The sequence below is a fragment of the Haemaphysalis longicornis genome, unplaced genomic scaffold, assembly GCF_048455015.1.
Source record: "Haemaphysalis longicornis isolate Haplotype H1 unplaced genomic scaffold, Haemaphysalis longicornis Haplotype H1 scaffold_5, whole genome shotgun sequence".
Classification (NCBI taxonomy): Eukaryota; Metazoa; Arthropoda; class Arachnida; order Ixodida; family Ixodidae; genus Haemaphysalis; species Haemaphysalis longicornis.
In genome coordinates this window covers 24,468,982-24,493,147 of record NW_027526385.1, presented here as the reverse complement: position 1 = coordinate 24,493,147, position 24,166 = coordinate 24,468,982, and the positions used below count along the sequence as shown (strand labels likewise).

At 46.0% G+C, this 24,166-nt stretch overlaps 1 long non-coding RNA gene across 2 annotated transcripts in view; it reads left to right on the top strand.

Moving 5' to 3' along the window:
* LOC144139107 (uncharacterized) overlaps positions 1-24,166 on the top strand; it is a 50,420-nt gene that overhangs the window by 4,962 nt on the left and 21,292 nt on the right. The window contains exons 2-3 of one of the 2 annotated variants that reach the window (XR_013316050.1): positions 6,407-6,473; positions 10,644-10,680. This is a non-coding gene — a long non-coding RNA (uncharacterized LOC144139107). The remainder of the gene's footprint in view (positions 1-6,406; positions 6,474-10,643; positions 10,681-24,166) is intronic. The other variant, XR_013316049.1, reaches the window with a different exon arrangement.

Sequence of the window (24,166 nt, the reverse complement as noted above, 5' to 3'; positions counted from 1 at the left end):
ACATGCGCGTTGGAGTCAAATTTATTCTTTTCTAGGGCTATTTTTCATGATATGTTCTTGATCACTGAGGCTTTGTGATTAGAAGTTCCGCGTTCTCTGTCTTCTCTATTACTTACTTTCTGTTTTACGGGCATTTCTGCCCACGGACACCACGTAGCATCCGGAGCCATGATATGTCAAACGCTTTGCTGTAAGGGTTAGGATTTGTTCGGCGGTATTGGGGAGGCTATCTGTAACAATGATACAGCATTTCTGCGGGTTCCATTTCTTTTGGCGTATTTTTTCTGCTATTATCGCATTTTGTTGCCAAATTTGAGATCTTGTGAAGTTTTGTGCATTGACCCCATCATGCAGAGTTGTTCATCATTACCACTGATTATTTATCAATGCCAAAACGTAAGTTTATTTGTTGGCCGGAAATATGGGGCTGACAGCACACAAAATGGCTCACCAGCTGTACGCAAAATGGCCGACTGTTTAAGGATGGCAGACAAACGACTAAAACAAATTTCGGCACGCCCATTATTTCTACGCGGATATCTTAATACATCGTAAATTATTCAAAGTAAATAAAAATTCAGTAACTTTCGCGCGGGTATGGATTGAAACGCGAGCTTTCCAGAACGAGAGGCTACCGCGAAACTCATGGAATATTACAGATGGATCCTTCCAGCTGGTTAAAGACATAGTGGGGAGGGGGAGGGAGGACGTTTATGGCCCTCCACTTGGAAACGATATAAGAGACTTGTATTTAGTTCTGCGGGATACATTTAGCCATGGGAAATATAAAATTAGCATCTAAAAAAACAGCAACACATGTTGTTGTTGTTATTAGCGTGTATGTAGGACGTAGCAAGGGTGATTTGTCAAGCCTCAGTCATAGTAACCTAGGGAGGCGGAAAAACATCGCAAATCGAAAAAACAGTGATAACCAGAGGACAAAGCCGCACACTGCCCACGCGATACTCTAGGCGCCACAAAATTCATCATCATCATCATAGTAAAGATCGTTTCCCCGAAGTCCGGTGTCGATCAGGAACCCAGTCGCCCGGGCTCCGCTTGAATTGGCAGGAGGCTGGCTTGGCGATGGTGTTGAAGTTTTTGAAGACGGCGGTCGAACTGGCGAACTCGGGGCGTTGAGGTTGATTAAATGAAACGAAGGGTTTATATGTAGCTAATTACAGTGGGAAAACGGGGTACATGAATAATGAATAAAAAACTGCAAACTTCAGCTAGACGCTCCGAGTGCGCACAAATCACTCGAGCTCCACAACTTCTTCTAATTCTTCTATCCTCGGAGCGTACACAAACCGCTCGAGAAACCACGGCCGAGACTCTATCTCGCCCCAAGATCCGTCTAGTTGCCCGGTGCGGCGCTGCACCCTAAACCTCCGACGCGATCTTAACCTCGACTAGGGCGCTCCTAAATCCCAACCTAGCGTTAACGGTCGAGACTCCTTGTCCCGCCGGGAACTGCCAGCTCAGCGCTCAGACACCAACAATTTCCAACGGCCAAGTTCGGCCTTATATAACCTCGAGATCACATTCTCTCGGGAACGCCCGGTAGCGTTCGTACACGCGTATGCGCGTGCCCAAATACCCGTAGACAGCTGTCACTCAGCACGCCGCGGGATATTTATTTATTTATTTATTTAATAGACCTCAAAGGCCCCGTTAAGGGCGTTACATGAGGGGGTAAACAAGTCACTGAAGGATGATTTGTGCGATGGCTTCTTTGAAATGAGTGATGCAGGAGTGGTGCACGACGTCAGAAGGCAGATCATTCCAGTCCCTAGATGTTTGAAGAAAAAATGAAGAATGGTGTGCGGCAGTATGCGCACGAGCAGGATAAACAGCTTTCGAATGGCTTAGTCGACATGGAAGGCGATGAGCAGGAATTAAAGCCTGGTTTAGGTGTATGGAATGATAAAAGCGATGAAAAAGGCATAGTCGGTGAAGTTTGCGCCGCGACACTAGGTCAGCAAGATTAGCTCGAGATTTGAGTTCGGTTGCGCTGGTTAGATAGGAGTAATCTGAATAAATAAATCTGGCTGCACGGTTCTGGATCGATTCAAGTGTGTTAGTAAGAGTGATTTGATGGGGATCCCAAACGGCACATGCGTATTCCAGTTTTGGGCGGACAAGTGTTAGATAAGTAAGAAGTTTAACGGAAGGCGGAGCGAGTCGCAAGTTTCTTCGAAGATAGCCAAGTACACGGTTAGCGTCATTGATAATATTCATGACATGGGGTGACCAGGTGAGATCTGAAGTTATGGTAATGCCAAGGTATTTAAATGAACTAACTGGCGTAATTTCAGAATTAAATATAGAGTATTTAGCGGGTGAGTAAGCCGGGCGACGGTGAATGGACAGGACACATGTTTTCTGAATATTAAGAGACATTAGCCACTTTTCGCACCATGGCTGCACCAGAGAAAGATCTGATTGTAAGGTGGCGGAGTCGTTAGTACTGCGGATAGGACGGTAAATTACACAGTCGTCGGCGAAAAGGCGGATGTTAGAAGATATGTTATTAGGCAGGTCATTAATGTAGATTAGGAAAAGCAGAGGGCCAAGAACAGTACCTTGAGGTACGCCTGAAGACACAGTGGAAAGAGAGGAACAATGGTTATTAGCATAAACGAACTGTTGGCGGTTAGTTAAGAACTCGCATATCCAATTAAATGCCAGGTTATTAAGGTTAAGGCGCGAGAGCTTGAGAAATAACCTTTGATGGGATACTTTGTCAAAAGCCTTCTCAAAATCAAGGAAAATGGCATCTACGGGTATGTTAACGTCGATGCTAGAACAAAGGTCGTTAATGAAGAGAGCAAGTTGAGTGTCACATGATAAACCTTTTTGAAATCCATGCTGGCTGGGGTGAAAGAATTTAACGGAATTGAGAAATTTTATGACATGTGAATATATGACATGTTCCATTAATTTAGAGCATACACTAGTGATGGAAATGGGACGATAATTATTCGGAGAAGATGCTGGACCTTTCTTTGGGACAGGAATGATCTTGCCGAGCTTCCAGTCTTCCGGCACCACACCGCATGAAAGTGATTGCTGAAATATGTGCGAAAGGATAACGCTGGTTAACAACTTAGTGTTTTTTAGAATTTTAGAATTGATACCATCGGTACCAGCGGATGAAGTAAGCTTCAACGCATCTATTAATTTTATGATACCGTTAGGATCAAAAGCAATGTCCGGCATAACTGGGTTATCCAAAGGAGGGCAGTCTGGAAGCGTATCATTTGAGTCAGAAGTAAAGACAGAGCAGAAGACGGAATTTAGTACATGGGGGGCGGCATGTTCAGGAATAGGGGTACCGTTTTCGTGAAGCAATGCTAAGGAGCGCTGCGGGTTAGGATTAATGGCTTTCCAAAAATGCTTTGGATTACTGCGTAACATGTTAGGCAAAGTGGAAGAAAAAAAAGAACGCTTGGAGTTCATTGCAAGTGATTTGAATAATTTTGCCGCGTTGTGGTATCTATTCCAAGCGCTGGCGCTGTTCGACTGTTTAGCGGAACATTACAAACGCTTTTTTTTGTTGTTAAGTCGCTTGAGGGATGTATTGAACCAAGGTGAGGATGGCCGTTCAGTGATTGTGGTAGTGGGAATGTACTTATTAATCAGCTCATGCATTTTACTCTTGAACAAGGACCAGTTAGTTTCAAGGGGGCGTTGAAAAAAGCTAGTTAGATACCAATCACTGAATATGGATAGTTCATTGTTAATAGCAGTGTAGTTTCCCTTATCGTACAGTGTGATTGTCTTCTTGGTAAGTTTCCGCCGTGGTAGTTGGTTTGAAAAAGTGGCATGCAGTACAACGTGATCGCTTATCTCTGGGAGGGAAATTAAAGATGCAAGGTTTGCGGGATGTGACGTCAGAACAAGGTCAAGGATGTTTGCGGAATGCTCTGTAACTCCTGTTGGAAAGGAAACTAGCTGGGACAAACCAAATGTTAAGCACGTGTTAGCAAAGTCACTATCAACATTGTGTTTCGAAAGTGTTAGAGGTATGTCGGACCAGGTTATTCCAGGAAAGTTGAAGTCGCCTACTAAAATAACCGGAATGTTAGGATAAGAGGTATGCAAGAGATAAAGTACATCGTGGAAGCTAGTAACAAATGAAGCATCAGCGTCGGGAGGGCGATAACATACTCCAATGATGACGGGGGGGTATGAATATTTGCAGTTGACGAACATTATTTCAAGGGGAGAGTGAACGGCTACCTCAGTGCAATTTAAACTGGTGTGAGCGGCAATGAGAATTCCACCACCCTGTTTATCATGACGATCACGCCGAAAAATGGTGAAGCCGGGAAAACAGGAAGCTAGTTCAGAATCGGAAATGGAAGGGTTAAGCCAAGCTTCAGTTAACAGAACGATATTGCATTCGGTCATGTTGATAAGGTTGCAAAGTGAATCGCGTTTCGGTAAGAGGCTACGTATGTTAGTGTATACGATTGACAGCAGTTCGGTGTTCGCGTAGGTTGTGCGCCGGCGGAAAGAGGTAGCTATGGAGGGCGTGGAATTACTTTTTCTGAAGCATGATCAAAAATGTAGATGGTATCACCAATGGTTAGTTTGCCGTAACGGAGCTTGTACGTTTTCTGCGACGCTTTACCAAATTCAAGAAGTTGTTTACGGGCTTTGCGGGTACTCGGGGAAAAATCCTCACTTATGCTGTAGATAGTGCCCTTTAGTTTTTTGGTGTTGGTTAGTACTCGTTCACGGTCTTTAAAATGATTGAACTGGACAATGATGGGTCTATGTTTGTCTTGGTGAAAACGACCAATTCGATGGGCGCGTTCAACATCTCTCTCTTGGAGTGAAATCTCGAGGTTTGCACTACACAAATCAATGATGCGCTTCTCGGATTGTGCCCAAGTTTCGTCAGCAGCATCTTCAAAGCCATAGAACACAAGGTTACAGCGTCGTTGCCGGTCCTCAGAGCCATCCATCCGGGCAACTAGAGTAGCTATATTGTCGCAGTTCTGTTCGGCCAGAGACTGTAAGTCTTCAACTTTTTCTTTGATGGTGGCATTGGCTGAGCAGTCTTCTTCGATTTTGGAAAGTCTTTTAGTTATTTCTTCAAATTTTTTATCACTTTGCAATAGGGTGGTACGAATTGATTTAATTTCTTCAAGTAGGGACTCCTGACTGGATTGGATAGCACTGAGCACGGACATAACATCGTTACTCGTTTGAGTAGAAAAAGAGCGAGTTACAGGACCGGGGTTTTCCTCAATATCTCCGGACAACAGTAAAAGGGCTCGGAGGACATGAAAGCAGTTTGCAGCAATCACAACACAACAGCCAGGGCTCGGCGGCACAAGCAAGGCAACATATTTGGTACGTTTCGCAAAGAGGGAGCAGGAATTATTTACCTGCATCAAAAGCAAGGGTTGCGTGTGAGCGCGGGCCATGACTGCCGTGCTGCCGAGCCCACTGGAAAGCGCGCCGCTTTTGCCGATGCTTTTATCCTTTGGAAGTGACGTCAGTCGAGCGTCGGTGCCTCGTGACCAAGATACTACCGGCGTTCGGTGTTCGCGTTAGGTTGTGCGCCGGCGGAAAGAGGTAGCTATGGAGGGCGTGGAATTACTTTTTCTGAAGCATGATCAAAAATGTAGATGGTATCACCAATGGTTAGTTTGTCGTAACGGAGCTTGTACGTTTTCTGCGACGCTTTACCAAATTCAAGAAGTTGTTTACGTTGAGGCGCCGCCACATTCGGGTCAACGGCACGCCCACAGACGAGCAGTTTCGTGCGACCCCGCGGGGCGAAAGCGGACGACGGCGACCGTGCGTCATGCTGACCAGGGCGCGACAACAATAGAGACACGCCGGTAATCCCACCACCTCCGCGGTTGGGGCAGGCGTTCCTGGAATCCGGCGGCGGTGTCTACTTTCTCAATGGCGGATTATCCTTGAGGAATGCGGTGGGCCAGACAATCCGTCTCCCGTGCGCGCCGCGACGAATTAGCGACGCCTGCAGTGCAGTGTCGGCAGTCACAACCCACCGACGCTGTCGCTTTTGGACTCCTTTTGAGAAGCCACAGCCTCAGTCGGCATTGAACACGCTTTCTTGGGCACAGCACCTGAGTGCCTTAGCGACTGAACTAGCTAGGTAGATGTAACGCATATTCCGCAAATTTTATGGGTGCCGTTCTTCCGGTGACGGGCTCTAAAACGTCTTTAACAGCTATTTGTCAACACGGCGCCGGACATATTAGCGGCGTGTTTGTTCTACAATTCATCACTTCTTTAGCAATACCCACCCAAGTCAAAAGGAATGATTTGATAATAAAGGTGGTCAGGCTTACTTTAGCGACTTAACTTAGGTTAACAAGAACTTGGTAATTCAATGCAGGTATGGCTACATTTTTTTCAGACTCAGTCGACGTGCATTTGGCTCCACCAATCCTGACCCCATTGATGAGTTCTGCAAGAGACAAGTGGTGCGTATTCTTCCAAAGAAACGTAACAAGTGCCCTAAAATATCGGAGATTTCTGCAATTTCCACCCGACGTGATTCGTCATGTATACAAAGGCATTTGAACACATTCAAGTTCTAAGTGTGTGGCCACGAGATCCGAAAAAATGGCCTTGGAACATTTCCTGCCTAGGGTTCGCGTGGTTGTCTGTACGTGGTTGGGCCCAAGCATTCCCACCGACCGCCTATTTGCGGTCGCTGCTGGGCTCAATCGATATTGTCTGTGTAGGCCTGAATTTCACTTTCTAAGCTTGTGGTAAAACTGCTAAAACAAACGTATAAGAGTTGAATTTGATGTTCATATTCTCTCCGCGTTGCCGGCGAAAAAGCAAAACCAGAATAATGGAATATTTGGAAAGAAATATTTTCAACATAGAAACGTGATTTTTTTTGCTTACTGTGTGTATGCCAGAATGCTTCATTGATACCCATTAAAGACGGTTGCACTCCTCTGAACTCTACTTTCGCAACAGCAGAGAGTGCAAAATGACAACCTCCTGCGTTATTCAGTCGTTAGAAGTAATCTTTCGGAGTTATTTTATACTAACCACATGGGCTTAAAAGGGTCAGGTAAAGCTTGTTCGTGAAGGGGCAAGAAAGGGCTCTTACCATTTCACAAAAAAACTGACATGAATCGTCAGCAAAAATACCACTAACCGTGTATTTTACTTTGAGGGTAATGGGAACAAAATGGGACATCTACGCCCCTGTGAACTAAATTGTTACAAAACCGCCGGCTGTGCGGCGCTGCCTAATGAGTTATTGAGAATGCGGTAGTTACCAAAATGTTTCAAAATGCTCAAAGTTAGTGCTTTACCCCATCTGCCGTTCGAAAAACAGGCGCGGTGAGCAGTCCAAAAATATTCGATAAGAGGTGGGATAGTTTGTGTATTTAAACGCTACGTATTTTGATTTCCGACAAGCAGATGACTTTGTTCATTATTATGTATTACTCAATATATAGAAATGACCATTGCGCTGAAATGAAATGAAATGACCATTGAATTACCATTGCGCTGATTTTGACATCCTAGCCCCTTAATTTTGAGCCACTTGTTTCGTTCGTTTCTGCTTCGGGTTTTCAGTACTTTGTTTAGTATTGCCGAGACGTAACGGCTGGACGTAGGCTTCATTTATGAGGCGTGCGATACACAGGCAAAACGTGGTAAAAATGGCGGCCGGTGAGCACTGAGCCGACAAAAACCCTTATTTTTCTTCATCTTCTACATGCTCGCATACCCCCGGGTCCCTTTCTATTTTCACACACCTTCCACAGGCGATTGGCTGCTAACCAACGTATCAGACAATCTAGCGATCGTTATGTATCTAACATTGTAACAATATTTTGGCCGTTCCTCTATGTATATATCTTAATGCAGCGCCAGAATCAGTTAGGGTGATAGCGATTTTCGACGATTAATTGAAGAACATGGCTGATAAGCACGGCTGAGCGCCACGGCATCTGCGTCCGCGGCGGAACCGCGGAGTACTGGTCATGGAGCTTAGCAACTCTTCTGCGTTAAAAGGGCGCATACTACACATGCACTTACAATTAAAATTACAAATACAGTTGCAATTACAAAAGCCGCCATGTTCACAATATGGTTGCCCTCACTAAACTATGCAGGCAGATACAGCATTTACTGTATTTAAAAGACAGTTAAGATGTTGAGTCAGTGCTAGCCTGTTCGGCCTAGAACGTTGCCTTTATACCGCAGGAAATGTTTGAAGGTGCGATTATGAAATCGCCGCTATATTTCAACGTTCTATGCCCTGGCAAGGACTCTGTTGCGCACTCGGTTGAAAGGCGAAACACAACGTCGCAATAGTCAGGTAGTTTTGAATCGCTCATAGAATATACTGGAATCTTGTTTGACTTTCACCGGTCGCAAAACGTAAGCTGAGTATTGACGCCGCCACGAAAATATACTAATATTTCATAGTGCAACGAGATGTCTTCAGCTGTACGGTACTCTCTGTGGAAACCTAAGCTAACAGCAGACGGCATGTCCCCATTGCTAAGACGAAACACACGGTTGCCTACATAGGCCCCATGCTAGTGAATACAACCTATAACTAAAACGTGTCCTTACTACTCTGCAGCTTAGCCTTTATGTGTAAGCAAGAGACGGCGATATAATAATCAGCAGATACCACCATTCACTCTTGTCAGTCGACGTTCTGTGTTTATTGCAGGCATCGTTTTATCGGTCGTACCGAAATAAAGATTCTTGAGTACTCCAGTTGAAAATTCCTCTTCATTGATCGCATTTCTTGAGCTCACGTTCCAAGTACCTCATAACTACATTCAGGCAATCTAGATCTCTATAGGAAAGAAATGTTCCCCCATGCACATGGCTACATGCAATTCACCCCTCATTGTACTACCGCCTGTGCAGGCACTGCGGCAGCCGAGCAACGCTCTACAAGGGCACGCCCTTGGGCATGCCTTGCACAAATTTCTACTCTTACATGTGAGCAGCGGGAGAGTGAACTTGTCAGCTCAGACCTAAGTAAGCAGCTTTGGCTCGCTGAACGGTCCAAGATGGCAGGCCGCACCAACGGAGTCCTGGACTGAGGACCCCGCCCACTTAACAGCTCGACCTCCCTATTAAGTTTTCTCCTCTTCCTTTTCTCCCCAGCCAGAAAAACCCAATTCACAGGTGTATAGATCAGATTATAGATCAGTGTATAGATCAGCAGTGGGACCATCGTGCACAGTTACCCGGGACAACATGTCCGGCTATGCAGATTGCCGAGGCCGCCGCCGCCGCCGCCAGGAAGGACTCCTGCGGGCAGACTGAGGGGAAAGGGGGCTCCTCGAGGAATTCCCATCAGTGACTCCGAATTATGAACAAAATCATTGTTGGTCACTCTCCAATACGCAAGCTGGGTTGATATTCTAAAAGAAAATCTCGAAATATTCACAAGCAGAAAAGAGAAGTCAACACGACTCCACTCGCAAAAATCCTAGCCGGAAAAAGGTCCACTACTTTCCTTTCCTATTTTGTGACGAGGATTTTTTGGGACTACCTTATGGTCATAGCTTGTCCGGGGTCGCAATATCTAGCTACCGTAGCAACGGCGTTACGCCCCTAAATAGAGGCTTTGAATAGATAACTGCCATCGCCAGTCGGGATAGAGCCAGTGTCTCCAGTGTTACGAGGCCGATGTTCATTCCATTGCGCCATAGAGGCACACGTTACTCATATGCAACGTGTAGTGGGTGATCTCTGCGCCGCGCCATTGCCACGGAGGCTGCCGTTGCTAGGCCGCAAATCAGTACACAATAATATAAAGCATCAATAAATCGAATTATGCGTATTTACCATAAAATAATAAAAACGTAATACAGAGTATCTTTATGCACCTTTTCAGTGGCTGCGGTAGGCTGTTTTGACAACTTTCGGTACCAACGCCATGCTAATGGTAAAACAAGTCAAGAATTGGTGCCACAGCCCTCTGTTGAATCACTGCTCTGCCCTTTGACAGTTGGCACGTTGGGTGGAACTGCTTTATTTTTTCACCGTTATCGGTAATCGAATCCGCATTTCATTATAGGTTTAACAAAAGCAACTTCATATTTGTCCATGCACAAAATGTACGAGGGGCCGCAATACCTGCATCACATAATTCATATTCATCGCTGTGCAATTCAGTGCATGTCTTCATTGGCAGAAAACTCCGTCGTTTCACTGAAACGGGTGCGGGCCCAGTGGGAAGAAAGGTATTCTACAGCGACACTGTAGGGTCCTTTTCAGGTGGAAATGAGCGATGAAGCCATTGTCTGAACGTTTGTGCACACTAAACGGCCTATGCTGTCCCAAGCTCAGGTAAACTGTATCTGTTGTTAACACTTGCTCTTATCAGCCTGCTCTTATCAGCGTCTTTAGTGTACTTCTCTCCGCCATCTCAAAATCGCAGTTTCCTCTCTAATTTCTGAATTTGTTTTGTAATATAGAGGGCCGATAAATTTGTTTTTTCATAAAATACATATCATAAATTATGTTTGTCTTAAGCTTGCCACACATTTCCCCGGAATGTGTTCTTTTTATTCAAGCGATTTAAACAACAGTTATTATTAGTCATAGTTATGCATATATACTATCGCAAATGCTGTGTTTTTTTGTTTCAGTGTGACGCAACCTTCAATTTGAATTGCCCCACTCGCTGTGAGTGTTTTTTGAAAGGCTATGGACGCAACGGTATATGTGTCCCAGGCGGTGCAGGTCTTAGAAATATAACGCATGCACCACCTCTGTCCGGATGACTCAAGGGAAAAAAAATGTCGTCAGTTGAAACCTGAACGTGTCTTTTCTGTTGTTACATAAAAAGCATGATCTAACGTATAACGTTACTTGTCAGCAAAAATATTTTGGGTGGCACAAATAAACCAGCGTCATATTCCGCCATTTCCACACGGCAAACATTTTTGAGCCTTTCTTTTTCGGCCTCTTAAAAATGCGCCCACCTGAACTAGATTTGATACAGGCAGTCTCCACAGGAACGTGCATTTCCGCGCGGCTGAAAGGCATATGACAACGTCAGCCACAGCGCTATCCTGGAAGTTCTCCAAAGCCTACTTGTCCCGGAAAAGGTCCGCTCTTTCATCCGGACCTTCTTGACTAAAAGATCATTTTCCGTACGGATTGGTGGAACTAGTTATGGCCATTTTACGGCCGTCCGTGGAGTGCCTCAGGGGTCGGTGATTTTACCCTTCCTCTTTAATGTAGTTATGCTGCCGCTTGCCTGGCATCTTGGTTCCATATCGAACCTACATCTTATGGTGTACGCGGACGACATTACAGTATGGACTGTCCACCCAGACCCGTCTCGGCAAGCCGCCAGCCTGCAACAAGCTTTAACGGACACACAGAAATGGTGTGAATACGCTGGACTCTCGGTTTCAGCTGAAAAGACAGCCATTCTGTCCGTGGGCAATGCTTGGGGCCGTCGTAGACTGGAGATGTCACCGATCTCGCTGCAACTCTCCGGCCAGCCTGTGCGCACTGCCACCTCTCTTCGTGTGCTGGGATTGGAGATTTCATCATCAGGGTCAGCTGCCTTGTGGCTTCGATCTGCCCGCCAACAAGCAGGTCAAATGCTACACCTTATACGACGCATTTCACAAAAGTCTGGAGGCTCCTGCTTCAAAATGGCCCGACTCTTGGTGCGGTCAATACTTCAGCCGCGACTTGTCTATCAGGCTCAACTCCAGCATATGACCCAAGCGGAGTGGGCCCGACTTGAAGCAATTAATAGAGCTGCAATGCGGACGATCACCTGCCTCCCTCAAATAACGCCTATACCAGCTCTTCAGGCCGAAGCTCAACTTAACACCCTGGATGAGCTTGTACATCAACGCCGCTCCGCACGCCAGAACAAACTAAATTTTGTTCCGGAGGCAGCGGCGTTGGCGATCTACATGGGCCGTTCTCTACCCGCCTTACCAGCCCGCCCTGTAGCTAGGCCGCCCTGGCTGTACCATCAAGTGACCGACAACCGGCCTCTCGCTCGACTCCACAGTCTGTCGATGGGAAACGCAGTCGAGCAATCCGCGGGTGTGCCATTACTAGCGACTGCGAACCTGCCCCAGGTTGTAGAGGCATTTGTGGATGCTGGGGCCCAAGACGGCGTTTTAACTACAGCGATCGTATGCCCCTCTCATCCAGAAGCAAACCAAAACTGTGCATATGAAACACTCCGCACCTGGCCTTCTATGCTGGCGGAGCTTACAGCCATCCGGGACGGACTGCAAGCTCTCCTACCGGCACTTCTTGAAGCTCCTGGAAGTTTTACGGCACACATTTACACGGACTCAACGGCGGCCATACGGGATTTGCGACGTGTAGACTCCAACTCGTCTGTCTCAAGAGACATTCATGACCTGCTGGACACGTGGCCCTGCCCTCTCCGACTGTCGTGGATACGGCGTAATACTATCACCGCTCATATTGCGGCGGATAGTTTCTGTCACGTTACGTCGGTTCCACGGTCCCTGCCCTTGCTGACAACTGACCCACATGACCAACTTGTCCAACTAAAGGAAGATCTGCGTCGCGCCACACGTGCTCTCATCCCACCGTGTGGAACAGACCTTCCCAGTGGGCTCGCTCGCTGGGAGGAGGTCCTGGTGCGTAGACTACGAGTTGGGGTGGCCCTCTCTCCTGCGGTAACCCGGGCGTGGCCACCGCGATACCATGCCCCGTTTTCCACGACCTGCCCCTTCTGTACGGCTCCTGCCCAAGAAGCCGACACCAACCACCTGCTATGGACGTGTCCTTCACTGAGTGCAGCGAGATCCCGGCATCTTCGCGGCACAGGCCTGCATCCGGGGGGACCCCCCGATCTTCAGCGATGGCTGTGGGGGCCCCACCACCGCTGTCTTCTGGACTTCATCCGGGAAACGGGTGCAAACTTGTACCTGTAGGAACTTATGCCAAAGGGCATACTGTCGCAATTAAAAAAAAGAGCCTAGAAGTCCGCTGCGTGATTTATTCTTGGCTTCCTTCGGGAGACGGAACAAGAGGAATTATGGTGCCGAGCCGGTATTTTTCACTCATGAGCTGTCGCTAGGGAGGAGAATTACCACCACATCCTGCCAGGCTAACACCGCCTGCCCCAACAACACCACACAACTCAACCGAGCGCCCGACAAACAGGTCGACCGACTGGCCCACGTACAGACCACCCTATCGACAAACCGCCCAGCCGGCAAACCACAGATTTGCTTTAACTGCTTGTGCCAAATCTGCAGTTACGATGCCACGCTTCCCACGACCGACTTGGGTCAACTAATAACAGCAAAGTTGCTCAGCACATCTTTCGCGCATTGTGTTCGTAGTTATAAAAAAAGCAAGAAAATGCCGAAAGCTCGTGCACGCGTGCCTCGTGCGCCCTTTCGTGAAGAGAAGCCCGCCCACCTAGAGAGATTGGCCAATCGTTCCCATAAAAAACTCCAGCATTCGCCGTATCGTGGCAACACTTGCTCGGAACGCGAAAGACATTAGAAGTGCACGCCCCTCGTTCGTTCGTTCGTCCTCGCGTCGTCGTGCGCATGCGCTTTTCATCATATAAGAGCCGCGACCTGAATGTCTAAGCTGCTTTATATGATTACTGACTGTACATGGCCCGGCCGCCGATACTTTGCACGGCCAAGGAAGGGGAAACGCGTCGAGAGGCTTGGCGTGCAAAGCATCCGCTAGAGACCGTAAGTCGCGCCTGTAGGGTGGCGTACGAAAACATCGACCGAAACGACCAGCTCACTCTGACCTTGCTCAACACGAGATGATTGAAATTCCATGCCACCTACGTCAACCGCAACACCCCAGCGATACTAAAACTCAACTTTCTGCCACTGAATGATCATCTACAACAGCTTCGCCATTCAAGAATCTCGCATGAGTGGAAGCTTCCCCGAAGTTTTCTTCTTTCTCTGACAGCGGTTTCTAAGCCTATCTTCCGAGTCAAAATGCAGTTGCCAGGAGCGTGTTAAAATATGTGGGACCACCAAAAGAGCCAGAGAACGCACATAATGCTTTTCCGTCTTCATATTTTCGGAATAATTGCTGCAAGATGTTCATAGGCGCAAAGAATTTGCAGATTTAATAAAAAATTCTACGCAACCTTCGTCTACAATCGCAATAATATAATCCGGCATTTTAAGTGAAACAAAATGTTGGCTTCGTAGACGATACAGGTTTTACTACAATCCACGGTAGCAGCCCGCGTGAGGCCAACTATGCATGAGAGCAATGTTGAAGAGTTCTGCTTGTTGTAACTTGTGTTATTATTCAGGGAAAATTTGAGTTAAATGTGTAGGAGAGCGGCATGCTCGGCAGGCGGAAATGCAAAATTTCGACTTTTTGCATAATTGGTGTCACCTGGTTCATGAATGGAGGTGGGAGTGTGCTAGTCTGTTCCCAAAATATTGTGCCGCAAAATACTCAGATATACTTCCGCTCTTGTGAGTAGCCTCACTACTCTCAAGCCAATGAGAAAGAATTGCCATGTCTGACCCAGGAATGCGACTTGTAATAAATGAAAAATGGTAGTTTCTCTGCAAAAAAATAGCAGACCGCAAAAATCCAAACTAAATAATCCTACTGACTAAGCGTATCAGAAGACAGCAGGCGTAGAAAACTTGATAGGAATTAAAACTTCTAAGTATATTGATTGAATTGCATTGAACAAACCTCTGTTTAATTCATCAAGAGAGGATTGAGACATGGAGGGGAAGAGGGCGAGGGGTTTGGTAACTATTAGAAAAGACCGGTGCTACAACCCATCTGGAGAATATCTGATCCGCACTTGACAGCTTTTAGGTTAGAATATGGGCTCGTAAATTAATGTGATAGTTATGAGTAAACCCGTAAATTGCCAATTAAACACGTCAAGTAAACGCGTAGAAGTGAAGCCGTGTCTAAGTAGATACGCGTATCCTCGTTTTTTTGTCATTTGTAATTCCGATAGTACTCTTTCTCAGTGAAGCCTACTAATCCCGCGTCACTTTGAACACCGTTTACCTTCGGCCACCGGTTCGACTCTGTCGCTTCCTATTTTGAGATAAGATGACGTATATTCACTCTAATGTTTTCTTCCGTCGGTGAATTTGTGTTTAAATGCAAGGCAAGTTTACAAGGATAGGTGTAACCATGGGCTTTGTAATCTGGATTTCCCACAATCTGGATTGCGGTGTTAAGCCTACTCACAATCCTCGGTGTGTATTTGGCGCGAGGTCGTTGAAAACGCACCACAACATATTATTTTCTCATGGTGCTTCCAAGTAATCCAGGGTAGCAGCTTGTGTTTGTTCTCGAGGGGCTATTTCAAGTCATATGATCTGAAGCGTCACCAGATAATTCAGTCCTAAAATGCACTTTTTTTGGAAACCAGCGGGCAGCTCTGAATCCCTGGTAACATCCAGTTCCCCATAAGTTCTTCAGCCCAAGCCCGGACGATATTATATATTCTCAGAGGTCGGTTACCCGTGTGATTTATTCCAACTTTATTCTTGGGCATCGTCAATCCCTTTTTTCACACCCCCAATTTTTTTCACACCCCCAAAGATGCTTTGCATCTAAAATTGAAGCCATTCAACTTCATGTGAAATCTGTCGGAAGTGCAGAGCAGTAATTCGCGACAATAGGCTGTAGCGTCGTTATCCGCTCACTGCTACCACCAAATGCAATCCAAACTTCCGCCTTCGCAGTGCTCGCGCATCCCCTGTCTGAAACTACGGCAGCGGGAGTTTGTTCGTTTTGTGCTTGCTTTTCCTCCCGTACGTGCCGGCGTTGCACACCCCTCATTGTCGCTTACTATAGTGAAAACCACTCCAGCGAGCGTTCCTATCTTAATGAACGCGGGCGCTGCCGGTTGAATACCTGTTGCCAAAAATGTACTATTATGAGCAACACGAAAAGGAACAGAGGAACCTGTCAAAAACACCCTTAGACCCAGGTATCAGTGATACGCAGCGGGGGTCGTCAGAAACAAAATGGAAAGGGTGACGCTGTTCTAACAACTCTTCCCAATCCCACCGTGCGTCTTATCGGCTGTCGGATGATACCATACTAATGATGTAACCCTGACAAAAATAAATGTTGGGATCCTATTAAACTTTTATGGAGTTCTTATAGAGTCTAAAGGAACTCATTAGAAACTCATGGCAGACTCATTACCTAACGAGTCATCGCTGTAAGATCTGTAAAGAATTTCAAAAAAGACCTCCCTATAAAAACTCACTCTCTCCATCTCTATAAGATCTCTATAAAATTTTAAAAGAGACCTCCCCAAAAAACTCACTCTCCTCATCTCTATAAGATCTCTATAGAATTTCAAAAAAACCTCCCTATAAAAATTCGCTGTCCCCATCTCTATAACATCTCTATAAAATTTCAAAAGAGACCTCCCCATAAAAACTCACTCTCCTCATCTCTATATGGTCTCTATAGAATTTCTAAAGAGACCTCCCTATAAAAACACAATCTAATCAGGCTCGATAAATATTCAATACACATTTTACTGAACTCGTTCAATAGCAGTCCTATGGAGTCTACTCTATGAAAGCTGTTTTGAATTTTTGTAGGGTCTTCACTATAGCACCTAACTCAATATAAGCTCACTAGATATTCTATTGAAGTTTTAACGTGATAAATCAAGAAAGTTTCTGTTGGCTCACTTTGAAGTTTTCCATCCAAGTTTTTTTGATGGAGGCGGTGCACAAAGAATGAAAATGTCCATTACATATGCAGGTTAAAGAATGCATATACCGCGATCACCAAATTTGGAATCTTAATAAAACGATATAATTGGCTTCAATAGTTTGGGGAGGTCACTCCCAGCAATTTTGGCAGCTATATAGAACGGGGCCGGAGATGCATGTCAAAAATCAATTTTAGTTGCCCCGCCGCGGGAGCCTGTGGATTGCCACGGCACTAGCAAAAAAGGCGAAAGATATTAATTCCCTGCTGGTTTTGCACGTACGGGTGATGTCAGATCTGAAATGCACTAAAGTGACTATGCTTGTTGGTTTAACATGATAGGGAAGTGCGCTGTAGTCCCCCATCACATCAGATCTAGCTACCCCGTTCCGGAATGGGAAGCACTCTCCGGCGCTGTTGTTGTCAGTGGTCTCGTTTCGCCAGGCAGTTTTTGTCACATATATGGCATCGTCAAATCATGCAAAGTGAAAAAAAATGAACGCTGTATATACAGGCTTTCAAAACTAATTGAAGACAGACATCATGAACAAACAGTGAACTCTAACGTGTTCCAATTAAAACTTAAATCCGGTAAATAACGCCTAATTACACGAATTTACAAAATATTTTTTTGAATTAAATTTATATAAATTATATTTATATTCGAATTATATTTATATAAAAATATTTCGCTGTGGTCTCGAAATTATATTTTGAGACCGCAGCGATGGCTCAGAGGTACAGCACTCGCATCGTATGCGGGAGGTACTGGGTGCGAATCCTGGTACCACCGGGCACCCACCGGTTTCTTTAATGGGTACAGGCGTCCCTGATCGAGTGCGGACCCTTGAGAGGGGAATCCACGCCTGGAAAGCTGCCTTTACCCTATCGAAGGGCCCCTGACCCTTGTCCATCTGGCGGGGCCCCCGGCCATCATGCCGCGTTGCGCCATTGCCGGGCGTGAAAGAGTCTGGCGGCATGTCCTGCCACAGGCGGCGTCGAGTTGAGCGTCCATCATGGCTGTGGAAGGCACCATGTGCATTCGTGTGTCTTGGTGGCGCCGGGCACCTGCAGGTAAAATTGGTACAAGCGGCTCCTCGGCCTGGCGCTCGGCCCTTGTGTGGGACTACAACGATTGGGAAGTTCACCCGGCTTGCACGGGAAATCGCCCCTATGAAAAGGGGCGGCTGCAAAAACGCAGGAACTTCTAACCGCAGCGATGGCTCAGAGGTACAGCACTCGCCTCGTATGCGGGAGGTACTGGGTTAGAATCCTGGTACCGCCGGGCACCCACCACTTTCTTTAACGGGTACAGGAGTCCCTGGTCGAGTGCGGACCCTTGAAAGGCGAATCTACGCCTGGAAATCGCCCCTATGGAAAGGGGCGGCTGCAGAAATGCAGAAACTTTTTTTTCCGAAGTTTCAATAAGTACTCGATCGAAAACGTCTTTTGAAACTCAATAAAAAGTGTTATGCATATTCATTTTAAACTCTGTAGAGGACTTTAATAGAAGCTTGATAGATCTAGTCTACCAAGTTTTAATAAGAACTCGATAGAAAAGTCTATTGAACCTCTTTGTCCCGTTTCAATAGGAACGCGGTGGCCAAATAACTTTTGAAACTCTATTGGCAGAGTCAATAGAAACGTAAAAAGAAATCATTAGTTCTTTTGACAAAAATACACTTTGAAAACCAAGGCGATAAAAATTTTTGTAAGGGAAGCTGCTGCTTTGTGGAAAGGCCAGCGTGGTGGGAGTACCAACAGTAAGTGGCAGAACACCCTCATTTCCCCATTTGTTTTTCACAGCGTCATCCGGGTATCACTCCGAGTCTGTTTCGAGGCTGTTTGCCACGCGTCCCAGTGTTCCCTTTCATATTGCTCTAAATAGTACCTACAGTTTTCTTTGCGCTGAACATCGGGGAGGTGTATGGCACGTCCCAGTGGTTCACGAGTTTCGAAATTTTATGACTATATAAACCCCTTGGCTTTCGGAGCCTCTGGTTACGCCGCCACGACGGAACGGTGTGTGGTATAGCTAAAACCGGCGAGCGAGTTACGACAAGGCGCACCGCGCAAGTGCTTAGCACTTCAAAAAAAAAAACGCGATGAATGCAGACGACGATGAAAACGGAGACGCGAGGCACGCGACGCCAAGGCCATTGCCGCAACTACGGCGGCCAGCGCTCGAGACCACAGCACGAGCAGCCCCGGCCACCGGCCACTCGGAAGCTGCCGCGACTGCTTCCGGAAGGTAGAAGCGATACCAAGGAGCGAGAAGAGAGTGGGAATGTAGAGCGTTACGTGGGTGCTGGGTGGTTGGGGGACTAGACCCGTGCTGTGCCCCAAGAAGTCCTCCTTGACTGCAATCTCCAGAACCTCTCCTCCGCACGGAAGTCGTCTTGCCGTGCATCGGTGAAAATCAGCGACGCAAAAAGACAGCTGCGTTCACTACTCTGCAACGGGAGCTGGCAGCGCGCTTGACCACTGCGGCGACGACACACCACCTCGACATTTCTACGCTCGTTCCGGTAACACGTTCCGGTCAACGCTCGTACCGGTAACACGTGCTGTGCCCTATTCCTTCTATTACCGACTGTGACGTTTGCGCCCGTTAGAACTAGCGGCCGTTGTCTATACCACATTGTCGTTAGTTTCTATTTAGATTGTCGGTGTTCATCGTGTACATTTTGGGGGTTTCGGGTATTATATGACCAGTCCATTTCCAGTTTCTTCTTCTATTCAATGTTGTCCACGAACCTGACAATAATTCCTGACTGTCTATGTTATCCTAACTTTCTGCCACTTTTACTAAAGCCGCGATTTTTATCTTTTTCTCTGAAAACTGAAAATATGTGCCCTTGATAAAAGTATGCTATCGTATAGCGGTCCGAAAATAACACGCTCATAGGAGCCGTAGGTAGTGAAGTACACACAATAATGAAAAAGGTGTTGGTAAATAGGTACCAATGAAGGAACTGTCTCAAAATAAACCCAGTACCTCCCTCCGTAATATATGCTGAAAATTCACGCACCTCCACAAAGTGAATCATGAAGAGTGGCCGAAGCAGTCGGGATAGTTCTTCCCGTAAATCACCCGTGGCATTGCCCACTCACGCATGTAAATGAGTAACAACGCGTTTGTACAGTATATACTATTCCAATGCAATCCAATCCAATGCTCTTCGCGCACGTGCAACACTGTGTACATGGACGCCAAGGGACAAGCCAAGGAAAAAGCGAGGTCCTAAGGTACTTCGCTCCTAAAAGGGGACCTGTAGTTCTCCTGTGTCGGTTTGAACGTCAATGGGTGGACGTGCAAGAATGGCAGCGCCGTCGCCGCTCAGCACAAGATATCGACGCTTGTTTCCCTCTCCCTCCCCTAACAGGGTAGAGAGGAAACCCCCCCACCTCCCCCTGCGAGACCACTACGCCCATAATCGAGGGGTCTGGGGACCGGTTTCTGTGAGAGCCCTGGCGCCGAGATGACTCCGCCCTGTATCGGCGGGTCTGGGATCCTTCTCCTACAGCTGCGTGAAATACGACACACAGCCCACCTACGAAAATGATCGACCTTCAACAGGTCGGCTGTTAAAATACACGAAGGTTTTCAGAAGGGAACTGGACGCAATAGTGGTAAGGCTAGGTTACGCGGTCTGTTGGAAATAGTACCGCGCTCGTTTGTTGTCAATACTCTTATTTTATAGATCTCGGTCCGGAAGACCCATTTGCAGAAATGGAGTTAAAGAAGCAGGCTAAGGGAAAAAAATGGGTGGTTAAAGTTTTGAATCAAAAAGAAAGGGCAGCGCTGGTGTAAAATTGTTCCGGCGTCGATTATTTCGGACACGTAACATGCCTCAGAAAAAGTTATAAATGAAACCTCTATGGTTGGATGTGACCAAAACTAATCTCTTGAAGTGGCACATTATTTTGCAACACTAGAAGAGCTAACTTAGCTTAGAAAGTTGTTTGATCCAGTTTTTTGTTTCTTTTTCTGGAAAGCTTCTAGCGTGTTATTCAACTTTTTCTGTGGCCTGCCTGAAGGCACTTGCCGCAACTGCAATAAAAGATGCGCGCGGTGGCACACATTGAGAAAATGAGGAACAAAACTCCAGCACGGCGATTAAGAATTTGAAGAAATGAAGAAGACATCCATTCTTAAAGCGCAAAATATCTATGCTTATATAGACCCGTTGTATGCGCAGACGGATATGAGGAGCACCGTCTGTGTTTCCGTGGTTGGTACCCCTAGCTGGTGAGGAAACTATACAAATGAATCCGTTTGTCAAACAACGTATTAAAATCGCCCTCGGCAATCCAGGTGGTCATACAGAGTTGTGCAAGGCATTCAGGAAGTAAAAAGTGAACCCGTGTAGCATGCAAAAAATAACTCTTACAATGTATATAACAATTTAAAAACGGTACTTCCTTGCATGCAAGCGTTCAAACGTTGGTGTAACTGAAAGTACAATTTTGTTTAAAACAGCCGCACAGGCTCCACCAAATGCATAAAATTTGAAAGTCAGGCACCTTATTACTACGCAATAATTGTTGAATTCAAACATTTGCTGACTGAGCTCGACAGCCCAGAACTTTTATTCAGGCTAACTGTTGGAAAATGAACTAAGCTGTATGTTGCTCTACATCGACTGCAATTCACCCCACGATGTTTTAGGATGAGGCGATTATTATAAGAATTTTATGTCAATATAAAAACACTATTTCATTTGCAAGCGTTACTGTTTAAAAACTGAAAGACATCCTCGAGTTGTTTATTATGAAAGGGTCGTGAATAAAAAAAAGAACCTATTTTCTTTTTAAAATTACTAGGAAATCACTTCTAGCAGGCATAATTTCCGGACACAATTACAAGAAAGGTATATTGTGCCTCGCGAGTTCCTGAAAAAGTGAATAGAGCGTAGACTATGTTTTTATTCAGTACAAGAACCTCTACAGACCATCGAAACATATGTTTAGATTGCCTGACAACCTTCTCAGGACCTTCCTCTTCACTTTAGGGAGATCAAGAGTTTCACGCTGAAAGAATACGGCCTCAAGAGATGAGCGTGCTCTAGACTGTTAATAAAAGGAGCCAGGGTAACCACCTGCCGTATCGGCAGAACAAAATAGATAATTGGTTGTCGCTGCTGATGAAATCAAGGTTACCATGAAGCAGCATTCGATTCAGCCTCAGAACAGCTCAGGCCGTGCAGAGGTGTACAGGGCACAGATGATCCTATAAGATCTTCTCCAAGCGTCATGAGTTACGGGGCCCCAGCTGTTGTCGGGGCAAGTGGAACCCTGTTACCGCGTCAGCAGTGACCCGGAATAAAGCATCCGTTTATACGGCTGACATAGGTCATGAAGTGCGGCGGTATCAGCAACAGTCTGCTAACACCCAGAGGTCCATGCAGACGTTCGGAGTTTGGCACTGTACGTGTGTAGTGCTCGGCGCAATTGGGGTCCGGTCTGATACACAGCAGATGATCCTAGAAGTACACTTGACAGCCTTAGTAATGACAGCACTAAGAAGAAACCGGCCGGGTAGCTTCTGGCGTACATTATGATCGGCTGCCTGGACAGCTTCGGGTAGTCAACTTTCCCGTCACACACTTCCTTTCTCGTTTCTTCAATAACAATGGGTTGAAAAACATGTCTATTTGTCTTCATTTTTTAAGCGTTTACACAGTGGTCATTAAACATTAATTGAAATAGAAGTATTCATTTATTGAAGGCATGAGCTGAATACTTAGGAGTATTGATGTTTGAGGCTGCTACTCAATAGCAATATTCAAGTGAAAAATATGTCGTATTCTTGCCTAGATATGAAAGTGTGTTTAGCAACAAACACCGATAACTAGTTGCAAAGAATAGCGAAAATGCGACAGGGGAAAGTGTCTATTCTGAGACCAAATAAATGAGCTCATTTGGTGTCCTGCGATTCAGCCCTCACTTTTGTCTTGTCAACAATACACCGCGCTCTAATATGTTTACGGCGAAGGCACGCTGTGAGCCCATGGTGAGGTCCTTAAAAAGTCTCAGTAGGCGAGGAGCCCGTTTTCACGCCTTAGAATATTCTAGTTACTGCAGAAGCACTGTGGAAATCTCAAGTAGTCGTCCGAGATCGTGAGGGGGGGGGGGGGGGAAAGCAAGGCGGGGTTGAGCCTCTAATTGGAAGGCGAAAGAGGAAGCGACATCGTTGACAGTGCGCGTGTGTGGTCTGGACAGTAACGGAGGCATTCCCTCAATAGATGCTTGTGACTTTCTTCTGTGCGTCTGTGGAGGCCCCAATGCTATTAGGGCGCAGATCTATTTGAAGATGGCCGGGATAAGTAATGCTTCACACAGGAGTTGAGGAATGTAAGAAGACTGGCTGGTAGCGGGGGATGGAAACCTTCGAAAGTTACAGCATTTCTAGAGCGTTCGCCCAGCAAGACAAATAGATATGTTTGTCGCTTTTAATTGAACTGATTGGTGATCTTTATGAGATTCGTAAAACGGACTTACTGAGAGCTCTGGGGATTGAAAAGAGACCATGGCCCTAGCTTGCGAGTATGCAAGAAAAAAACTACTCCAAAACATTTTCGTCGATAATTCAGTTGAATTGTGGAAGCACTCCTTCGTCAAGAGTTATTTTATTGCTTATTACTATCATGCCTCTAATATGCATTTGCTGTGTTGATCCAATTAAAGGGCTACTTTACGGGCACTTACCAAAGTAGCCGCAGTGGGTATGGCCCCATTTTGATCACACATAGAACTGAGGTGCAGAGGGCCGCAAGAATACCAAAATTTCGGACTCTATTCAGGCAAGAAAGGCTCCAATATGTGGTATAGTTGAACCCGTGCCGCGGCGCTTAAGAACGATTTTTTTCACCGAGGTAAATACACTTTCAATAGTAATTCTTTTCTGCTTATTGTCAACAGCGTTGAGCCAAGCGTTTAGTTAGTAGTGAATAATAATTATTGTCTCATCAAAATAGCAAATTGAACAGCTCAGACAGAAAGGTATTCTCACTAATCTTGTTTATGAGGTGTTAGCCTCCGTCAGATTTGGAATAATCTTTTACGCCTTGCGGCAGTGGTCTAGAAGCATGAAATTGGTCAGCATTGTCATGGGCGTCAAAAAACACAGACTGATACCACAAATAACCTCTCATTGCTCGTCTCTTAAAGAACGTGGCACAAGTCAGACGTGCCCAGCAGGAAGCAACACCGCGTAAGGCTCCATGAACAGCTGCTGTAACAATTAACAATCGTTGCAGCTGGAAAAAGGAAACGCATGAAACAGTTCCCAGATTTGATACCCAGTGAGCGTGTTGCACATAACAACTGCATTTACTAACCAGGTTTTTTTCGACAAATATTATGAACGTTTTCTGAATCGCGCTAACAAATAGAAGTGAATGTATTGTGCATTATTTATTTAGACATGCACGGGAACATGCATGTTTTCAAT